Below are 21153 nucleotides of genomic sequence, written 5' to 3' on the forward strand. Positions count from 1 at the left end.
GTCTCCCACCACCACCTGTCTTAATATACTGTAATAATCACCAGTTGCCCACATTCCCAAAACCACCTTCAAAATAAAAGCATAAAGAATTACTTTAATTAACTTACATAATTAAACTAAATACTAGTACATTTACTAGAGACAAAAAAGCAAGAAAATATATATGTAATATTAAATAACACATAAATATATAGCCCAAACAATGCATACGGTAAGTTTTTGAATTATAGATGCATTGCATTGGAGAATCTAGAAAAAAAATAGCGTGTCAGTTCTTGTGAGAGAAAACTAGAAGAAGAATCGGAGGATGAAACCCTCTTTATTAGTCACATGCATGCACACAGCAGAGCACACAGTGAAATTGGTCCTCTGCATTTAACCCATCCTAGTACTAGAAGCAGTGGGCAGCTATCGTGCAGCGCCCGGGGAGCAATGGGGAGGGTGGATTGGAGATGTCCGGTGCCTTGCTCAAGGGCATCACAGCAGGGCCTAGGAGGTGAACTGGGACCTCTCCCAGTAACAATCCACTTTCCATATTTCAAGTCTGTTTGGGGACTTGAACCGGCGTCCCTATGATTCCCAGTCCAAGCCCCTACTGACTGAGCAACTGCTGGATACAAAATGAAAAACTGGAAGAAAGGTCACATAGGCTGAGGTAGAACGACACTTCCTCCCTATTGGTCAACATGCAGCTGAATCTTACATATCCCATAATGCCCATCAATACATGTAAAAATCTGATGGGCACATCGGAACAGAAAACTCAAAAATTAATGGAAAAAACTTGATTCTAATGGAGCATGTTTGTAGTCTGTGTCAATTTATTGTGTTTTAATCAAAACGTTGTCCAATAATTATTTTGAGACCTCGCCTGAACCTAAGTGTTGGTGATACCTTAACAAATGAAAGTGGCTGATAACCTGGTGTCCATGGTTTTATTTCTGATTTTATTTTATTTCTGATTTTATTTTATTTCTGATTTTTATTTTATTTCTGATTTTTATTTTATTTCTGATTTTATTTTATTTTTTATTTTTATTTTATTTGTAATCGTGCAATGACCTTTATTGTATTATGCTGCTGCAACACACACATTTCCCAGTCCGGGATCAATAAAGTAATTCTTATCTTATCTCACCTTTTCACGTTATCTGTACCACTGGTGCAGTGATACCTGTTTTTGAGGGCCAACCCGAAATGTGGAATATACAACAAAATATTTGTTTTCAATTTACAGCTGCACCTTCCCCTTCAAATATATGTCATGATGGGGTTTAATATCTAAAATCATTATGCACAATTCTTATTGTGCATAGTTCAATAAACACACAGTTCTGGGGTCAACCATTTGGTTATTTCGGTCACACACTGAGCACAGTCTCTCTTCAGAGGAGCCTGCTAGAGCTTTATCCAAACTTTGATTTAAGTCGTGCTTTGTGTATTTATCTCTAGCGATAAAATCTCCTGAAATGTGTACAACAGAGGTTGTGGTTACAGATGTGTTTTTCAGGATTTCATATAAATAACAATATGTTGTGTTTTTCACAGTTACTCTTCTTTAAGGGGTTTAATCATGCCTGATCATATATATTCTAGCTTTAGAAGATTTATTTGCAACTACTCACCTTTGCTTTTATTAAAGTTCATCATGTAGTTATTTTCGGGCCGTTGTAATTCTTTTATATTTTCCCGTGTATCACATGTACAACCTGCTTTTACAATACTGAATTATATAACAGTCTCAATTAAGATTACTAAAGAACATTTTCATTTGAGAGGAAATCTACAGTAACGTGAACTCTAAGTGTCTCTCTTTGTTCTCTCTTCATTTGAATTTGTCCTCTCTGTGGAATAATCTGAGAGGACCAACATCTGCTGTGACCAAACACACACACACACACACACACACACACACACACACACACACACACACACACACACACACACACACACACACACACACACACACACACACACACACACACACACACACACACACACACACACACACACACACACACACACACACACACACACACACACACACACACACACACACACACACACACACACACACTGAAACAAGCAGCTTGCAACTTCATGCTTGCAGTACACTCAGACACACTGCATAAACACACTAACTGTCCCTCTCTCCTCCTAGGTTGTTTCCATGGAAACCCAATGATTTAAATGTTGTATAGAGCGTCCAACTGAGTTTCACTCACACCCACACACACACACACACACACACACACACACACACACACACACACACACACACACACACACACACACACACACACTCACAGACAGCTGTAAAGCGGTCCTGCACTCTACAGTGGTGTTGATGTTTGAATGGAGGGCAGTAAATTCTCCTCAGAGAGATTTACACACACACACACACACACACACACACACTAACACACACACACACACACACACACACACACACACACACACACACACACACACACACACACACACACACACACACACACACACAGCATGTCCAGGTGGAGTGGCTTACAGCGTGGAGTCAACTGGAACGGTTTTGTGTGAGCTCCGTTCAGTCTGATACATTCAAATATCTTTACTGGGATAGTTTTGTATTTTGCAAAATGCTTATTCAGAATCAGAAATCCTTTATTTGTCCCACAGCGGGGGCATTTTATGCATCACAGCTAAAGGGAAAATCCCCCAAAAAATCAGTACACATCTAAGGTAAAACAATGAGTCGCAGCATTATAAAGTAAGTGAGCATATTGTTGCAAAACTGTAGCAGCCCCTTGGCAATGACACCTCATTGATAACTAACATAACTGCATGTGTGTGTGCATGTCTGTACCTCATCTTTAACTGTATAACACCAGAGTCAAAACTGAATTTAACCTAGAGGAGTCTTCTTGTTGTATTTGATGTTGTTGTTGTTGTTGTTGTTGTTGTTGCTGTTGTTCATCTGCTTCTTCTCTAAATATGTTAATTGGCAAGAGTGATGGTCAGTCTATAACCATAATACTAAAAGCTCATGTCCTTCCTTCGGAGTGTAGCTGTTTATCTCCTTATCTGAAGTTATTTTTGCATCAGACTGATGGCACCAAAAGTCCTGACATTTAGTACGACAGACTTTAAGGTAAATAAATTACAATTCTTGAAGAAATTAACTGTCCCAAATAGGAAGCTGAAAATGAGCATAATAGGGTCCCTTCAAATGATAACTTGATGGTGGGACTGTTCTGCAGCCCTCTTTAATAGGCTGGAGCCAGGTGCCACAGGTGAGTCTCGTCTCTCCTGATTACAGGACCTGACCCCGCCTCCAGACTCTCTGCAAGAAAAAGACTGCAATTACCAAAGCACCATACAGTAAACAACCACTCAGTTGTGACACTAAGTACACTGTTGCCCATTATGTTGGAATAATTTAGTTTTCAGAAACATTCCTTTTTTTATTCTTACTTACACACAATCATTTCATGAAAAAAATATTGATTCAAACTTAATGGGAGATGGTGTACAATTGATTCCATGCCATCTTTATGGAAATGATTGTAATTGCAGAATTTAAAAAGAAATGTGGTGTACCCTATATTCACAACTAAAAACCATCTGAAAAGACTTTAATAAAGTGTCATATAGTTTTCTTTATTGTCTCTTATCTGACACAATTTCCACCTTTTCAGTAAAGCTCAGCCTTAACACGTAAAAAGTATTTTATAACGTTCAATCTTTTTCTTAACTTCTATAATGTTCTTTTATAGCTTGGAAATATCTTCTAAACTAAGACCTCTGTGATTTTATAGATACAGTCATCAGTGTTTTTTTCCTCGACTTTATTTATGGTGATTTTAAACCGATATCAGATTACATTTTCACAGTTGTATAACGTATAGTTATGTAGAACATTAAAAACAGACATCTCTCACGACACGCGACAGACATAAGGGAAACAATAATAAAATAAATAAATAAACACTGATAAAAAAAATTAAAACACAAGACAAAACCAAACAAAACAAAAAATAAAAGTAAAAGGGCATCTCATATTCCAACAGGAATAGGACAGATCAACAGCACATGGACAGTGACAGCATATAACTACAGTTCCAGGCCAGGCAACATACTCACATATTGAGTAAATCGATCCCATGTTTTATGAAATTGATTGATAGAGCCATTCAGGATACATCTAATCTTCTCCAGTTTTATATTTTGCATCATATCTCTGATCCATTGACTGTATGTTGGAGGCGTTGAATCCTTCCATTTAAAAAGAATGGCACGCCTAGCCAACAAAGAGGAGAAAGCAATGACCCGTTGCAGGTATGCTGGTGGATCTGAGTCATCTAGGCAAGGCGTAATACCAAAGATGGCCGTCAAAGGGGAAGGCTGGATATTGTAATTATATGTCTGGGAAATTGTATCATAATAAGAGTTCCAGAATTCAGTAAGCTTTGAACAAGACCACTACATATGACCGATGGTCGCATCAGTGTTGATTGTACTGCTTTTTAAACACTGTAAGAAAATACACATCCAGCAGAAGAAGTGTGGATAAAAGAGGAAGATAATTACTGCTAACATCACTGTGTTTAAATGTAGCAGAAGTTGTGAGCGCTCCCTAACCTTTTACAGCTTCAGGAGAAATTCAAAATGGCAATGTAAAGTGTGAAAAGCAGTAGAGAGAGGAGTTTTTAACTAGATGGAGAAGGATAGAGATGGAGGAAGGTGATTATTGTAGCTTTTATTGCCTTTTAAAGGGGCATTACGCCGAGTGTTATGACCCCACTGCGCTTTCCATGGAGCCATAGTGCTGCGTAACACCGCGTGCATGCTTGTGTGTGTGAATCTGAGAGTTAAGTTGTGTGTGAGAGACAGTCGATGTTGGAGTAAGAGTAGGAGGTCCGGAGTCAGTCAGTCACCTTCCCAATCAGCGCCTGTCTTCCTGAGCAGAAGCCTCACTTCCTCCATCAATCCTCTGCTGCTCTGCAATGCCTGGAGCAGAACCTGCACACTTACAGACACATGTGACCAGGGTCCATTTAATTAGTGTCCTGATTATGAAAATGAACCTTAAGTGTTTAAGGAGAAGCTGCTTGAATTCTGGAAGCAAAGAGGGTTCTATGTGTAGAGTAGAAACAGATGCTATGCTAGCGGAGGGAAACTATGTTTTTTTTGGCTCCTGCTAACATTAAACTGAGCGGATCTTCTCTGCTTCTGCTTCCCTTGATCAGAGTGTTCTTAGCAACGGTCTGCTAGCCAATCAAAATTTAGTTATGTATTAGGTATTTGTATTTGTATTTGTAGCCTACATTACATTTTGGCAGGTGCCTCATATTGGCTTTAGCTGTAACAGAACTTAGCTGTCTCTCATTTTGTACACATTTGTGCAGTGTGTTCATTTTGATCGTGTTACCTCGTCTTAAATCACATTCTGCTGCTGTCACCAGAAATGACAATTGCATCTCTTATCTAGCTAGCTAGCAATGTAATGTTAACTAGCTCCTTACAGCTGCTTACTCAAAAGCAACAATAAACATTGGCTTCTTCCCAACAACAGTATAGTAGTAAGTTTATTGAAGAGAAAAAAAAACATGTATAACTTTTATTTGTACAGTGCAGTGTTTACCAGAGCAGCAGTATTTGCTGCTGGTCCCACAACTTCAGTTACGTAGCAAAAATGGCGATCATTGAGCGTGAGTGTCCAGAATCCACATTCAACTGTTTGACCGTTATGAGTGCACCACCCAGGTACTCATAGTGCATTTTGTCAAAAGTTGCACTGGGACTTATGCACTCAAAATAGCACATGTAAATACAGAAGTACACACAATGAGACAAATCAGTTGTTATCATGCACCTGTGAGCAGAGTTTTAAAAAGTGTGGCTGTTGTAAGTAAAATGAGGTTATGCGACTATCACGTTTTTACAGAATCATCCAGTATTGATGCACCTGTCTAAGGATGGGCCTGCTGAGCCGGTGACTCCCCTTGTCTCGAAAAACAAAGTGAAAGATTGACGGATGTCAGCACTCGTCTTCTCTTACAGCTATTCCATCTTTCCTCTGCATGTAGACGGCCTAATGAGCATTGGAACTGTTCACCACTGGAAATATCAAAGTGCATCAGTGAATCAATATGACAAGTGTCAAATAGATTCATAAAGACGTTGGCCTCCAAACTGACTGGACTGGATCCCATGATTTTGTCTGCTGGAGGCCTTCCAGTGTTTCTTCCTGACCGGTCCTGAATCTCATGGACCAAGAAGGATGGAGAAGTTGAGACAGAAAACTCAGAAAAGAAAATATCTAAATGTCCTTCTTTATTTCTTTCCTCTCTCCCTTTATCATCTCATACTTTTCCATCCCTCCAAATGAAAACAAAGTGGAACCAGTGTATTTGTAGCCACGGCAACAACAACATTATCGTTAATGGTCACTGCGGAGACGCTGGAGCTGTAATGGCCGACAGTGCTCTGTCGCCGTGGGTTACTAGCTGTGTTTCACAGACACACACACACACACACACACACACACACACACACACACACACACACACACACACACACACACACACACACACACATCGGATGAAAGCCGCTCTACTGCTCGACTCCATTCAGTCAGATCCACTTTGCATTGATTTTGCAGTTTGGCTTAAAATGCAACAACTCTGTGTCTCTACCTCCATGGCTCCACCTAAATCAATCACACACACACACACACACACACACACACACACAAACACACACACACACAGACACTGTGTTTTGGACAAGTGGCTTGTCTGAGTGACGCCAGACATTGACGCACACACACACAGAGTGCTGGTGACGCCAGGCTGTTAGCAGTGCATTGGGTCAGTATTGAACTCAAACACTAAGTAACCTCATGACTGCCTGTCTGTCTCTCTCTCTATATATATATATGGTTCTCTTTGTCAGCATGTCTCCCTCCCTTACAAAGACTAGTCAGTTAATTTCCGCATTAGGTGTGTGTGTTCGATGTGATTGTAGACACTTTCTTGCATTGCCTTCATCACTTTAACATACATACTTTTAAGCAGAGATGGCAAAAGTACACACATATTTTATTCAAGTAAAAGAACAGATACTCGTGTTTAAAAATACTCTGGTAGAAGTTAAACTTTTTTAATCAAGTAAAAGTAAAGAAGTATTGGCTTCGAAAAGGAACTCAAGTAAAAATTATCGATAACTACCAACTGTTTTATAGAGTAACTGGTCAATGCACCTCACTTTATATTAATAGAAAATCAAAGATCTTCTATTTCAAATTGTAATAATGTTGTGGTTAACGAATGAATGTTTTAACGGTGAACATCCACCATAATATCTCACAATGACTCTAAATAACAATGATCACGCCACCAAACGCAGATTCAAACTAAAGTAACGTGCCTGTTTTGAAAATGTAAGAAGTAGAAAGTACAGGTATTTGTGTTAAAAATAAAAGAAGTATTTGTACTCCACTAATTCCCATCTCTGCTTTTAAAGGTCCCCTATTATGCAAAATGCACTTTTTGTTGTCTTTTATACATAAATATGTGTCCCCAGTGTGTAAGGAGACTTACAAAGTGTCAGAAAATACAACCATCTCTCTTTTCCTCCTTACCCACATCCCTAAAAACGGGGTTACAAACGAGCTGATCCAGATTTCTTTCGGTTATGACGTCAAAACTGAAATGGCTTTACATTGAACCCCTGGCAGCGTCCCGCCCACGTGACATGTCTTAACCTATCATCCCCTATATACAGTAACGAGCTGAATTCCCTCTGCAGCTGTGTGTGTGTGTGTGTTCAGAGTTGTTGTTTATATAATACATATAATGTCTCTGTTCTAGTGGTAAACACTGAGAAGTGTTTCAGAAATAATGCTGGATGTGGTTTGGAACATAATATGTGGTTTTATCACCGCAGCGTTTAGCTGAGTTTGTATTTCTGGTAGCAAACTTTCACAGAGGAGAGAGAGCTGCATGACACTCCAAAGGGGCTTGGCCAGCTTCAGCTCAGCTCAAATTTAAAGCAACACAGAATCAGCACTTCAGGAACAGGGCTGAAATAGAGGGGGATGAGGCATGCTACAATGGGGGATCTTTTGGTATTTTGAGCAGAACACTTCACAGACATGTTTTGTTTAGATATTGCCCTACATTATATTGTTCAAATATAGCATAATAGGAGACCTTTAAGCAATTATGGTGGCTGACAGATGCAAATGTGCTACAACGCCCCAAAACATTTCCATTAGCACTGCAGCTCCAGAAAGTATGAATACTGTAGGCCTATATAAAAACACATGAAGAAACCTCTTCACCAACTTATAAAACATGCACAGGGTTTACTTAAAGTACTGCATACACGAAACCAGGGGACATTAAACTGTAACGGTTGTTGGAAACTTTCCTAAAATATAAGTTTAATTGGCTTATTTTAACATGATTCCTTCTTATAATATTGCAGATCTGCTCTAAACTAGCTAGCTAACGTAGCGAAGCTAGTCATTTTAAATATACTGACAGTTATTAAACAGAAGGACTCTGCGTCTGCTTTATAATCCTGAACGTCAAAAGCGCTCTGATACAACCAACATAATCAGACCTCACGGCTTAGCTGTAGTGATGTCCCTCTGGCGCAACCGTTTTAAACACACACACAGATGAACGTACATACACACGAACTGTGCAGGTGACCTCAGTGTGAACTTTAGCTGGACTGAAATGGGGCGGGGGGGGGGGGGAGGGGGGGGGTACAGGGAGAGAAAGGGGGAGTCAGGGAGTGATGAGGGAGATAGACAGGAGGACGCCACTGTCTCCATCCTTCTCACACACTGTCTGCTGTGTGTGTGTGTGTGTGTGTGTGTGTGTGTGTGTGTGTGTGTGTGTGTGTGTGTGTGTGTGTGTGTGTGTGTGTGTGTGTGTGTGTGTGTGTGTGTGTGTGCGTGCATGTAGACGGATTAAAATGGTACAACCACTCCTACTATACATTCTCCTCATCATGCCTCTTTTTTCCTTGTCAAATCTCTCCTCTCCTCTACTGTATGTCCGTTCTCTCCTTTCCTCTCGATGGCTCCTTTGTCCTTGGTTCACTGATTGTGACTTCTCTCCTCTCTTCTTCTCTCCTTTATTTGTCTCTCAACTTGATGTATCTGTTGGTCTGCTTATTTTTTGGTCTTCTCTCCTCTGCATGTCCTTTCCTCTCCTCCTATCCTCTTGTCTCCTTTCCCATCCTCACCTCTGTTTCCCATCTCTTTTCCTTCCCTTGTTTCGTCTCTTTTTTCTTTCTCTTCTATCTATGCATCCTCTCCTCTTCTTTGAATGTCTACAATCATCAATCGTCTCCTTTCTACAATAAGTGTTTTTTTTTTTATATGTGTACTGTACATTTGAACCTAGTTTGCTGTCTCTCGAAACATCCATTATCAATGTGAACAATATCTGGTCTGGTGTCAGTGGGTGACCAACAGTTAGTGAACAGTGATGTACAAAACAGCTCGTTCTGTCATTTAGGAACAAAGATAGCAAACATGTTTGCTTTTGTTGAAGGTTACCTGCGTCCACGAAGTGCACGTGATATATGGTATGGTTTAACCGTGTCCTGGATGTAGGAAGAGGCTTATCCCTTGACAGCACGGTAGGCCAGTACCAGTGTCTTGAAGTGGATTCGGGTCGCTACTGGCAGCCAGTGAAGGGAGCAAAGGAGAGGTGTACAATAAACAGTAGTTCATTTATTTCACTGTACAATATTTAATTTTAGATTTGGTTCTTATCTTATTGTATTTACAAGTAGATACACTCCTGCATTTACTAGGCCACTTATAACATTCTCTGCTTTATTTAGCTTATTATATGTATTTATTTTCCTGACATGTATATCTGCATTACCTGCATATTGGTCTTGCAACATAATCTGCGCTATTTTATTCTAATCTATTCTACTATTTTTCTATATTTCGTTATATAACTATGTTGCAATGTTGGAAGAGCTTGGGACTTAAGATTTTCATTGTCATTTTTTAAACTGTAGCTACTGAGCGTATGACAATAAAGCCTTTGAATCTGGAATCTTGTGTGGGAGAACTTGGGGAGGTTGAAGATCAGTCAGGGTTAGCTGCAGAGGTCGGATGGCACTTGCAGGCCGACCAGCCAGCTCAGTCTGTTGAGGGACTTGGCTTGGGTAAATGGTTCAAGTTCCAGTACAGACAGAAACAAAAAGGAAATATAGTGTGGACTGGTAGCTGGAGGACTACAAGTTCATCTCCCTGGGTCTCTTGGCTTTGACTCCTCTCTTCATTTGTGAATTTCCTTATGTTTTATAGATCCTGTTTGCATTATAGTACCTGTTATTTATCTGACGCGTTTCACAAAAGAAACTTTATTATGAATAAAAGACATAGCCATCAAAAACCTACCACTTTTTACCATGAATATTTAATACATTCATCCTTTTTTTAACTTCATGGTTAAACATTCCCACAGCCAATCCTGATGTAAATGCTTTGGCGGGAAAAAGAGACATTTTGAGAATCTGAGATGGGCCCCAGAACACAGAAACAAACCCTTAAAACAAGTATTTTATAACAAGATGTCATCTTTAAATCCAGTGTCCAGTTTTTGTAATTCATGCTGCTTTTTTTTCTTGTCTTTTTTTCCTTTTGATAAGCTCGACAACTGCTGGTGCAACCATGTGGCCCATTTGAATATGAATGAATATCCAAAAACAATCCGTGAAGGACAGACATAAAAAAAAGTGTCCCATCTTGAAAAACATGTTTTAAACAACATCTATTAAATACCTATTATGAAGTGTCGGCCAAAGCATATAAGTGTATGGATATGTGCTGGCTGTTATTCTTTGGACCGTGTTTTATTATGGCGTGTGATTCGTCCTAATGGTATTAGCCATAATCTGTATTGGTTTACATTATGGACGTGTGCAAATTTTATGCCTCTTCAAATATTTGGGGAGCCCTAAAGGCCCCCAGGGTCCAGGTTGCCAGGGACCCTTTAGAAATATGCCCGCTTAAAACCCACTAAAATATTGAATCAGTTTTTTAATGGAGCGTACGCCACTGAATATGATAGAGGGAGAGAGGATCAATCTGCTATTTTTACGACTCACCACTATAAATGTGTCGGCTGTAAATTGTTTTGGAGATGCTGCCGCTCTCAGAAGCTGCTACAAGAGAGATAAATCTACACTCACACACACACACACACACACACACACACACACACACACACACACACACACACACACACACACACACACACACACACGCACACACACACACACACACACACACACACACACACACACACACACACATCATCTATAAACAGTGTTAAACCTGAGCCAAAACTATTATGACATCTTATCTGCCTAGTACCACTGCTTATAATGTTCCCCATTTTGCCAGAAATGTTGAAATCAGATTCCTGTGTTCACATTTCCCTGATGCATTTCATTTATATAAATGGTTTTTTTTACAGTTAGGTGTTACATTATATTTTGTGTGAATTTTGTTTGCCAATGTGCAGGTCAACATGCTGTCTCATAGCATTTTCCCCATTATGATAAAAGCTCATTTACATTTTTTTTCCAAACAAGACACTGCCTGTGCCTCTTGGGAAAAAAGAGGATTTACCGCTTGCTTCACTGAAAAAACTGAAACGTTGACTTTAATTAAATGTATCTGTTAACTGTATTAACTGTATTAGGTTAGTTAAGAGCAATAATATTGCACCTTATATTCTTAGTTTAAACTTAATATTATACCGTTCAATTAACCTAAGTTGAAAAGTATAATTATTATTCATAATATTATTATTTCTTAAAGCCCACATTCCAACCACTACCTAACAGTCATTCTCAGCTGAGTCAAATTAATGGATGGAAAATAACTCAGCAATTAGTGTGGCGGTGGTGGCTTGGGAACTGGAAGGTCTGAGGTGTCCCTGAGAAGGGACCCTTCCCTACAGTGCTCCCAGGGCGCCGTACATAACGGCAGCCCACTGCTCCTAACACTTGGATGGGTCAAATGCAGAGATTTCCCCTCTGTGGAAACATTAAAGGTATTCTCATTCTGAATGAGTCAATTTAACAAACACTGTAACAGCAGGGCTTTCGTTGTATCCTGAAATTCAAGACTAAAGTCAAGAGAGCAAACAGGGTCCCCAATTTATTTTTCATCTGATTATTTGTCGGATATTTACACAACAACTCAACTTCTGAGTGAGACTAAGTGTTGAGTAGGGTTAGTGTCTACAGTCCTACATTTTCAAGTTTCCCTTTGAATGATGAACAAAGACTGCTGCTTACTGGTGCTGTAAGGAGGGGTATTTCCTCCACACTTGCATAGAACGTATGTGATAGTTTGCTGTTAGCTGTAGTCTTTGCGGGGGGTTTTAATACTTTTTGGCAAATATACACACAATGTGAGGCTGAGTGTACATCTGATATATACAGTATGAGGGCCAAAAGAACCCAGAGGCATGTTAACAAGTTGACTCTACTTCCTTCAGAGGCTCCGCTCATTCAAGGTCCGTAGAACCATGCAGAGGATTTTCTAGCGGTCTGTGGTCTGCAGTCAGTGTTTTTGTTTTCATCAATGCTGAATCGCCACAGGAAATGCTTTCTTCCTGTGGCCATTCTACTTTCAAGCTCATCTACCTCCTGTAGAGAGATGGACGGCCAGTTCCAGCCCTCTGCTCGTTCTGTCGCCTTCTCTCTGGATCACTGTCCGTCTGTGGATTACAATCAGATATACGGGACAGTGTAGCGTATATTTGAACCATTTAAATCTACCTTTACCTGAGTTTGTGTTAGTTGTTGTCCATAGCCCAAACCCCCTTCTCATAGATATGTATTAACAATTCACTGGAGGAATTTTGAGAATATCATCCTCACTGTTTATCTGTTATAATGTTTGTCATTTTGTGTATTTAGGTTTTTATGGTTTATTGATATTTTATTGATACTTCATATTTTTTACACTTTCACCCCTATTGTTGATTTATATGTGTGTTATTTTCCCTTTTTTTAAGTAACTCTACGGTGATGTAGATGGATTATTAAAAGTGTTCCTGATTGTCTTGGCGGAATCCCACTCATAACATCCTTTACGATGACTATGATAAATACTGGCCAACAACACAACACACTTATTGAGTAGATCCTGCAACAAAACGCAGCAGAACGTTGAGATTCTCACAAGATAACTTAAATATATCACACTACTTTTTTAAAACCTTGTAAAGATTGAACTTGTAAAAGTAGAAGGAATCTGAAAGCGCTTGGGATGAGGAGTAAGGTAAGAATTCTTTAGATATATTGCTTGCCTGACTAGTTAATCCTGCAGACCTTTTTGTGTAGTCTTCCTCTCAGGAAGTGTTTGACTCAGCACTATTAAGAATATCCCCAGAGTATAATGATGTGTAGACCACAGTTTAAACAGATCGTCAGCTCCAAAACTCAGGGCAACTGTAGCTCAGGAGGTAGTTGGACGTCCTCCAATTAGAAGGTGGTTTGATTCGGTCAACATGGTAATCTCCCTCGGGAAAATACTTAACTCTAAATGGCTCCTGATGGCATGACCAAAGGTGTGTGAGTGTGTTTAAAGCAACTATAATGTTAACAAGTATTTTCCCCCGCCCCCCGAAGGATAGAGCCTGATTATGCTCTGGTTCTTCGCGGGTAAAATATGCCTGTAGAAAACGGATTCACAATAAGATAGCAACAGGTAGTCAAGGTAGTCAGATTAGCTTCGGCGGCTATGCTCACATCACCCATTTTATACCCGAGAAACTTTCATAACAGCGTTGTGATGCCAAACAGCGTCAATTCAGAAACATTCACTATGGGGAGGGGGTATGCATCAGCTACTTTGTGACAGTCAGATGAATACTTTCCAGCGGCCGCTGCCGTGAGCTAACGGCAGACTAAACGCCGGTGGACGAGCAGCAATGCAGCGGGCGGTAAATGCCGCTGAACCACATTAATAAACAATGACCCACGGCACTCTGGAGAAAAGGATAAGGTTTGAGAAGTAGTTCTTTAATTCAATCTGGCTTCATGTGACAAAAGCAACACGACCATCGATCCGACGCAATCCCCGACTGTTGTTGTGAGCAGCGTTGGGGAGAAAATCAGCGAAGTCAACGGTGATGTCATGACGCAGCACCAGAAATGTAGCTGTCAAAACACAAATGTATAGGGATAGCCTACGTTATGTAAGTGTTGTATGAGCAATATTACCGTACATTTTGACCGGCAGGTTTTGAATTTACAGGTTTTTAATACATTTTACCAGCTAAAAAGTGGTAACTACCGGCTGACGGAAACCCTGCTGTGAATGTGTGTGAATAGGTGAAGGCTGCGCTTTGAGGAATTGCAAAGGCTGGAAAATTCTATAAAAAACCAAGTCCACACTGAAAAAACCAAAATGTTGATCAAATGTATTATGTCAACAGATTTCACATATAGGTTAAACGTAATATTATTGCTTTCAACTAACCTGATAGCCTACATTTAATTACAGTCAACATTTCAATTGCTAAGTGCATTTAATATTTACTATATACCAGAGAGATATCCACTTGAGCCGTCTTTATAAAAACTCCAACATGAGAGATCCCCTCCCACACGGACACACCCGTGTTTACCACACCCTGAGGCACATGGAACTACAGGCTGGGAAACAGCTCTTTCTTCAGAGCCTATCCCTAACCCCCCCTCTTTTAGTGTGTTCTGCAAGAACTGAGGCCTATCTTAATTCTGCATCACTGCCTTTGACCGTGTTCTCACTGCACCCCCTTAGGGTTCTTGTCCCAAATTACAACAACAACCAGCGTTTAATAACCTGGTGCCTGCAGGATTTCCACAGCAGATAAGAAGGGATACCAATCTTATGACTGATCCTATACCCTGTGCATCCTAAAGTTTCTCTCATACCTCTTGTAAGGATGTATCTTAATTGAGGAAAAGCTAGGAGCAGGAGGTCAAAGTGCCATTCTGTACTCATGCTGTAATCTCTCTGCTGTTGTGGTACTGTAATCAATGGGCTGCAGGCGAGCCTCTCTGATTGGCTGATGGTGAATGATTGGGTGAAGGTGTGTAGGTGATTCTGGGAAGCTGATTGTTTCCAATCAATAGGTTAGTGTTAGGGTTAGGTTGATTCATTTATTGAATATAGCTAATTTATTTAGTTTTGTTGCTGTCGGTGCACACTGAAGCCAAAACCTCACTATTGTTAAATTAAATTATCTAATTACCGTGTTGCGGGGCATTCCCCCTGGGTACACTTCAAATTTCCAGCCTTAGAAGGATTTTAGACTTAGTTTAAAATATTTTTGTGAACACCTTGCAGGTTCCTTACTTTATTAATGATTTAAGATGTAGGTGGTATTCATTTGGAACGGTGGGCATTAGGATGTAATAATTGGTCTGACACTTTGTTCAGATGATTAGGATGATTGATTCCAATCCATAATAAGCATGAGCATTCATCAAGGTAACCCTCTTTTAGTTAATAAGCCAGTTAAAACATGGATATAAAAATGCATTTATGTTTTCAATTACAGGGAAATACACTTTAAAAGTTATGAATGATACACTTTATTTAAATTAAAAAATGACTTGCTGGAAATCTAGAAGATGACTCTGGAAATCAATTGCTGCTAATAAACTAAACAACTATACATTTGTTTTGTTTAAGAAAGATGCTTTTTTAAACTGATTTTGACTTTATTTTACTAAATTCTCAGTAAGGTTACCCTTGGAATACTGAGATGTAAAATAAGTAAATAGAAGTGAGTAGGAGTCAGGGTAAAATGTCCAATCATATATAACATAAAACAAAAACATTTATACAAACACAAGAAGTTAAATTTAAAATGTGCACTTTGTCCTATATAACATATCTATTAGAATATATACAGTGGTGTTTAGTATTTATAATATGTTATTGCTAAAAGTTATTTTAAGAAAGTTATGCTGTCTTTGTAAGACATGTACAGTGTGTGTGTGTTGATGTACACAGGTACAGGGAAAATAAAGCTTATTTAAATATTTTAACTGAACTGCTCAACTCATGCTATTTTCCATCACAGCCTTTATGTAAATGAAAGAATTGTTAAATAAAAATAGTTGAAGTTTACATGCAAAAATGATACTTAAAATGACATTTATTTAATAATCCTGACCCTTAATGTTTAAAATTTGTGCTGGTTGTTTTATTTATTTTTTTATTATACATTTTTTATGTGTAACTGCTGCTTGCTGCAATTTGCGACATTGCGTCACGATGATAGCTGTCATTATGTGGAGATCTGCAACCTTTAACTATTTATATATATTATAGTTAAACATGATAAAAACACAGAAAAGACATATAAATAATGTAAAAATCTTAATTATAAATTAAATAACACAACACCTATTCCACCATATTTGTATCATTACGTCTGTTGTTTTTTTTAAGATGTTGTGCTTTAAAGAGTTATTTATAGCCCTAACACACACAGACACACACAGACACACAGACACACACACACACACACACACACACACACACACACACACACACACACACACACACACACACACACACACACACACACAGTCCTGGCTCAATGTGTGAGGGGTGTGTGTTGTCAGAAACAGGATCCTGTTGATGTGACTGTAGAGGGTCAGCTGAGGTCAGGTTTGATTGGTGGGCTGATCATCAGACCCTCACCCTAAAATGATCCAGGCTGACATCAGAGAGGAGAGCCATGTGTGATGTCAGAGCGCCTCCAAGTGGCCAAACAGGAAGCTGAGAGCAGGGGGGGGGGGTCTCTTTCAGACTGTCTCTTATCCAATTTACCATCCAGGTTGTATTTTAAATGTTTTAATCACTATACAGTATTTATCAGGTACCTGATATGATGGTTTGGTGTAGTTATGTATGGTAATACACTAACAAGCAAATAATATAATTGAAAATATAAATAATTATAATAAAGTCATACTAATACTATTGCTTATAATTATCAAAAAATATATATAACATCATATAGCATAATAAAATATAATATGGTAGTAAATGTCTCATTTAATACCATATATTGTTTGTGTTAGGGATCTTATGCAATGGTTTAATACAGTCATTTCTGTAAATACACTAAAAAAAGCAAACAATAAAATGAATACTATAACTAATTATAATAAAATCAAAACTAAAAGTACTACGTATAATACATACTAAATAACAAAATATAATATTGAATGTCTCATTTGTAAATGTATTAATTTACCTTGTATTCTATGCGATGGGGTCTTATGCAATGGTGTAATAGTTATTTCTGTGAATACACTAACAAGCAAACAATATGTTGACTATTATTGACAATAGCATTGATAATAACAGCATAAATAAAACCTGGCCTATGACCAAAAGTCTGGTTGATTAAAATAAGGAATTTAATTAAATGTGTATAATATTGTATTCTGTCCACATTTAATACGTCATTATGGTATAACATTGTCATTAAAACGTGTTGTTTTATTTATAAATATGAATTCATTATTAGTTTATGTTTTTTGTAAGAAGTTTGCATTCAGTTTAATTGTTTCGCAGTTTAGTTGTTTCGCCATTCAAATACATTTTGTATCTTTTTTCCTTTAATTTGATTCCAAATGATAACAAATGGTTAAATTATATTGCATTATTACAAATGTGAAGAATATATTCTAACTTTATATATATCAGAATATAGTAAAATGAACACATGAGTAAATGATTAGGTAACATGCTGTGTAAGAATTATAGTTTGATTCAGATTCATGTTTTTGCAGTTCATTTTTTTTATTTTTCAATGTAACATTAACTGATAATAAATGAGGATTTATGAATATATAATAATTGTTACCAATACAAAATGATGGCTTTATTTATACTAGAATACACTTAATCATTACAAGAGGTTTTTTGTCACGTGCCAGCAGTGTGCGTAGGGAGCTAAGAGGAACATTAGAGGTATAATTATACATTATTGCATTAAATAAAAATGTTCACAATTTTAAAGCACATTTTATTTTATGATCTAATTTTGTTCAAACTCAAGGGCCAATTACATACTTGTATAATTAACTATCATGGTTGTAAATAATGCTATAACTTTTAAACTCTACTGCATTTTCCGTTATGTTGTGTTTTATGTAATTCGTGAATTACATTTCCGTGGAAACCTTAATTTGAATTCTGTCGGTAATGATCGCTTTTTTTATTTAAATAAAGACTATTGTACTATATTGTGTACGAAGCTAATTTAGAAAAGAGAACAAAATCAACAGACTTCAAAAAAAGAAGCGATTTTTTATGTGCAAGGTTTTTTTCACTTGAAATGTATAACTCTAATAAACTGAGAAGTGAAATACTCTTAAAGTGAAAGCAAGTAGGACATGTGGTGCAGGGGATCCCACGGCCCTCTGATGTTTGAACACTGGACGGACACAAGACGGACAACCCACCCCCAAAACCCTCCCGCCCCTGGTGTTTTTACAATTACAAACAGACAACGCAAAAGACCAAAGACACTGAGGACTATGGGTAAGAGAGGTCTCAGCGATAAACTGTATGGAAGCAAAGAAAGGCCATAATCATTACAATTTTAATAGTAATATAAATCCGGGGGTAATCCAAAAATGAGTTTATATTTAAGTACCACTGAATTTATAGCGTTAATATATTTTACATGGTAGCCTCGAGTTCATGTTAAACATTATTACCTTACATTTGTCTGAATTTAGCCTTCTAGTTTGAACAAATTCACTTTTTTATTGACTTTCCAGATCTGTAAAATGCCCAGTTGATTCTGAGGATGTTACATTTTGGACATTAAAAAGAGGGAGATTCAAACCAATGAAATTTCCCTATACTATAATCTTTACTGGTGTTTAAATTGAACAGAAATGAAAACAATGTTACAACCTGTTAATGAATCATAAGATTCAAATCCTTGTTGTTTTTTCTTGACTTTCCATGCTGGGCTAATAAATGTAAAGTAGAAAAGATTGCTAGTCCAGTGGGTTTATAATTACGTTGGATGTCATTTATTGTGCCCTGGTTTGAATGCGGCAATTCAATTAAGAGCAAAAATATTTCCGCCATTTTAGTGTTTTTCTAAAAATGAGGTGTGGTCAGGCACATTGGTGACACCATTTAGCAATTGTCCAATAGAAACCTGGTTTAAAGTAAAGGGGTCAGTGAGTAAGCAAGTGATATATTTTAGGGTTAGGATTAGGATTAACACCATATTAAATTGGATTAAAAATCCAGACGTTTAAACACAAATAATTTCTCATTAATGGCATACAAAAGCTCATTTAGACAGGTATTCTCCAATTTCCGAATCAGTCATTTAATTAGTACTGTGCCAAGTGCCGGCACAGCTGGACTTTTAACAGGAATGGGAGATGAGAATACTATTGGTTTAATACATATTGTGCTCACAACAAATGCAGCTCCTTGTAGTTATGACCCTGCGCAATAGATTGTTTGAATAGATCCCTGTAAAATAAAAGTTACTTAATAAAGAACTTATTGAATTACTAACTCTGTTTGTCTCCTACAAAATAAAGTTACATGAATTCTAAATTAGGTTCTGTTTTCCCTGAATTACAGCGGCAGTTCTTAACATGTCGATTTAAAGAAACTAGAAATATAAATGCATCAAAACTGTTCAGCCTTTTTCTAGGCATAACAATTACTTGGTGAGGTTTAGCTAAAGATCATGGTTTGTTGTTACGCTATTAAAGTTATGAAACCTGACCCTAACCCTAACTCAGTCCTCTTCACTTTGTGGACGTCCGGAGAGAGTTCTGCTGTATGGAAACATTTATTTTACATTCAAGTCTGGATATAACAGCAGGTAACAGGAGAGCCATAACTCAAATTGAACATCACTATCACCATTCTTCTTCTTTTTTATCTTTCTTTCCATTAATGCATTTTAGCTGTTGTGTCTTGCTGGTAGTATGTCAAAACCTGATAGTGACCTTTTCTTGTTATTACATTATTTGGCTAATAATGTATGAACTAAAAATACATCGACACAAAATGGTAAAAACCCTTCATAAAAAACTCAGGTCTTATAATAAGGTCTCAACCAAACCAACAAGAAGATATATCTTGTTTGCAGGACCATTGATATATTTGTATGATCAAGGAAATGTAACTGTACAGGTTGTTGCAGTTCCTGTTCAGTGTGAATGTCACTCTACATTAATAAAGGTTAGAGATCATCCTTAAACGTTTCCTCTGCAGAACACTCCAGCTGTCACCTCTGCTAATTCTTCAACCTTTCCTTTTACATTCAGGAACTTTTTCTATCTTCTATATGCAACCCATCAGAGTGCAGGAGGAAAGCCATCTATTAATGAACAAATTGTAATTGTCATTAGGCTGGCCATGCAGAGAGATGGGCCTTTTGAAAATAAAAGAAAATCCTGCTTAATTAATGGTGACATCCATCATGGTGTGGACCGATTGGCTAAGAGGCGGTCCATCTCCCGTCTGATTTATCGGCGAGACGAGAGAGAGGTGAAGTGATGACAGAGCTAGAGAGGAAGAGAGATATAAATAGAAGCCTCAATGCCTTTTTTCGTGTACTGAGGAGCATTGTGTGTATTTTAACACTAAGCCTTCTCCAAAAACCATTAATGACAACACATATCCACAACATGTTAAGTGGATGGATCCGAAATGTAAAAGGTCCAATATTACGGCAAAAATAGGCACCCTCAAGTCATAACCGAAGTGGTTGCAAATTATTTGCGTATTTTCCAGTCTTTTCCAGAGCCAAGTATTATAAGAATGGCCTTAGTATGCTTAACATCCTATACCAATGTTCTATGCCAATGTTCTATGCCAAGGGAGGAAGTAGGTTATTATTCGTTTAGTAAACCCAAGGTAGCCTGTGGAAGTACTAGAAGCACCATGAAGCAATGTTTTAGGAATGGGTGAGTTTAATGCGAGACAAGGCCTAACCCATTGGATATATATATTTTTTTTTATGAACACCAAATATTGAGTATCTTTTCGAGTGATAGGGCACACAGCAGCCTGGAATCACAAGTCAGGGCTATAAAAATGGTCATACTGTT

This window comes from Eleginops maclovinus, chromosome 16, assembly GCF_036324505.1.
Source record: "Eleginops maclovinus isolate JMC-PN-2008 ecotype Puerto Natales chromosome 16, JC_Emac_rtc_rv5, whole genome shotgun sequence".
Classification (NCBI taxonomy): domain Eukaryota; kingdom Metazoa; phylum Chordata; class Actinopteri; order Perciformes; family Eleginopidae; genus Eleginops; species Eleginops maclovinus.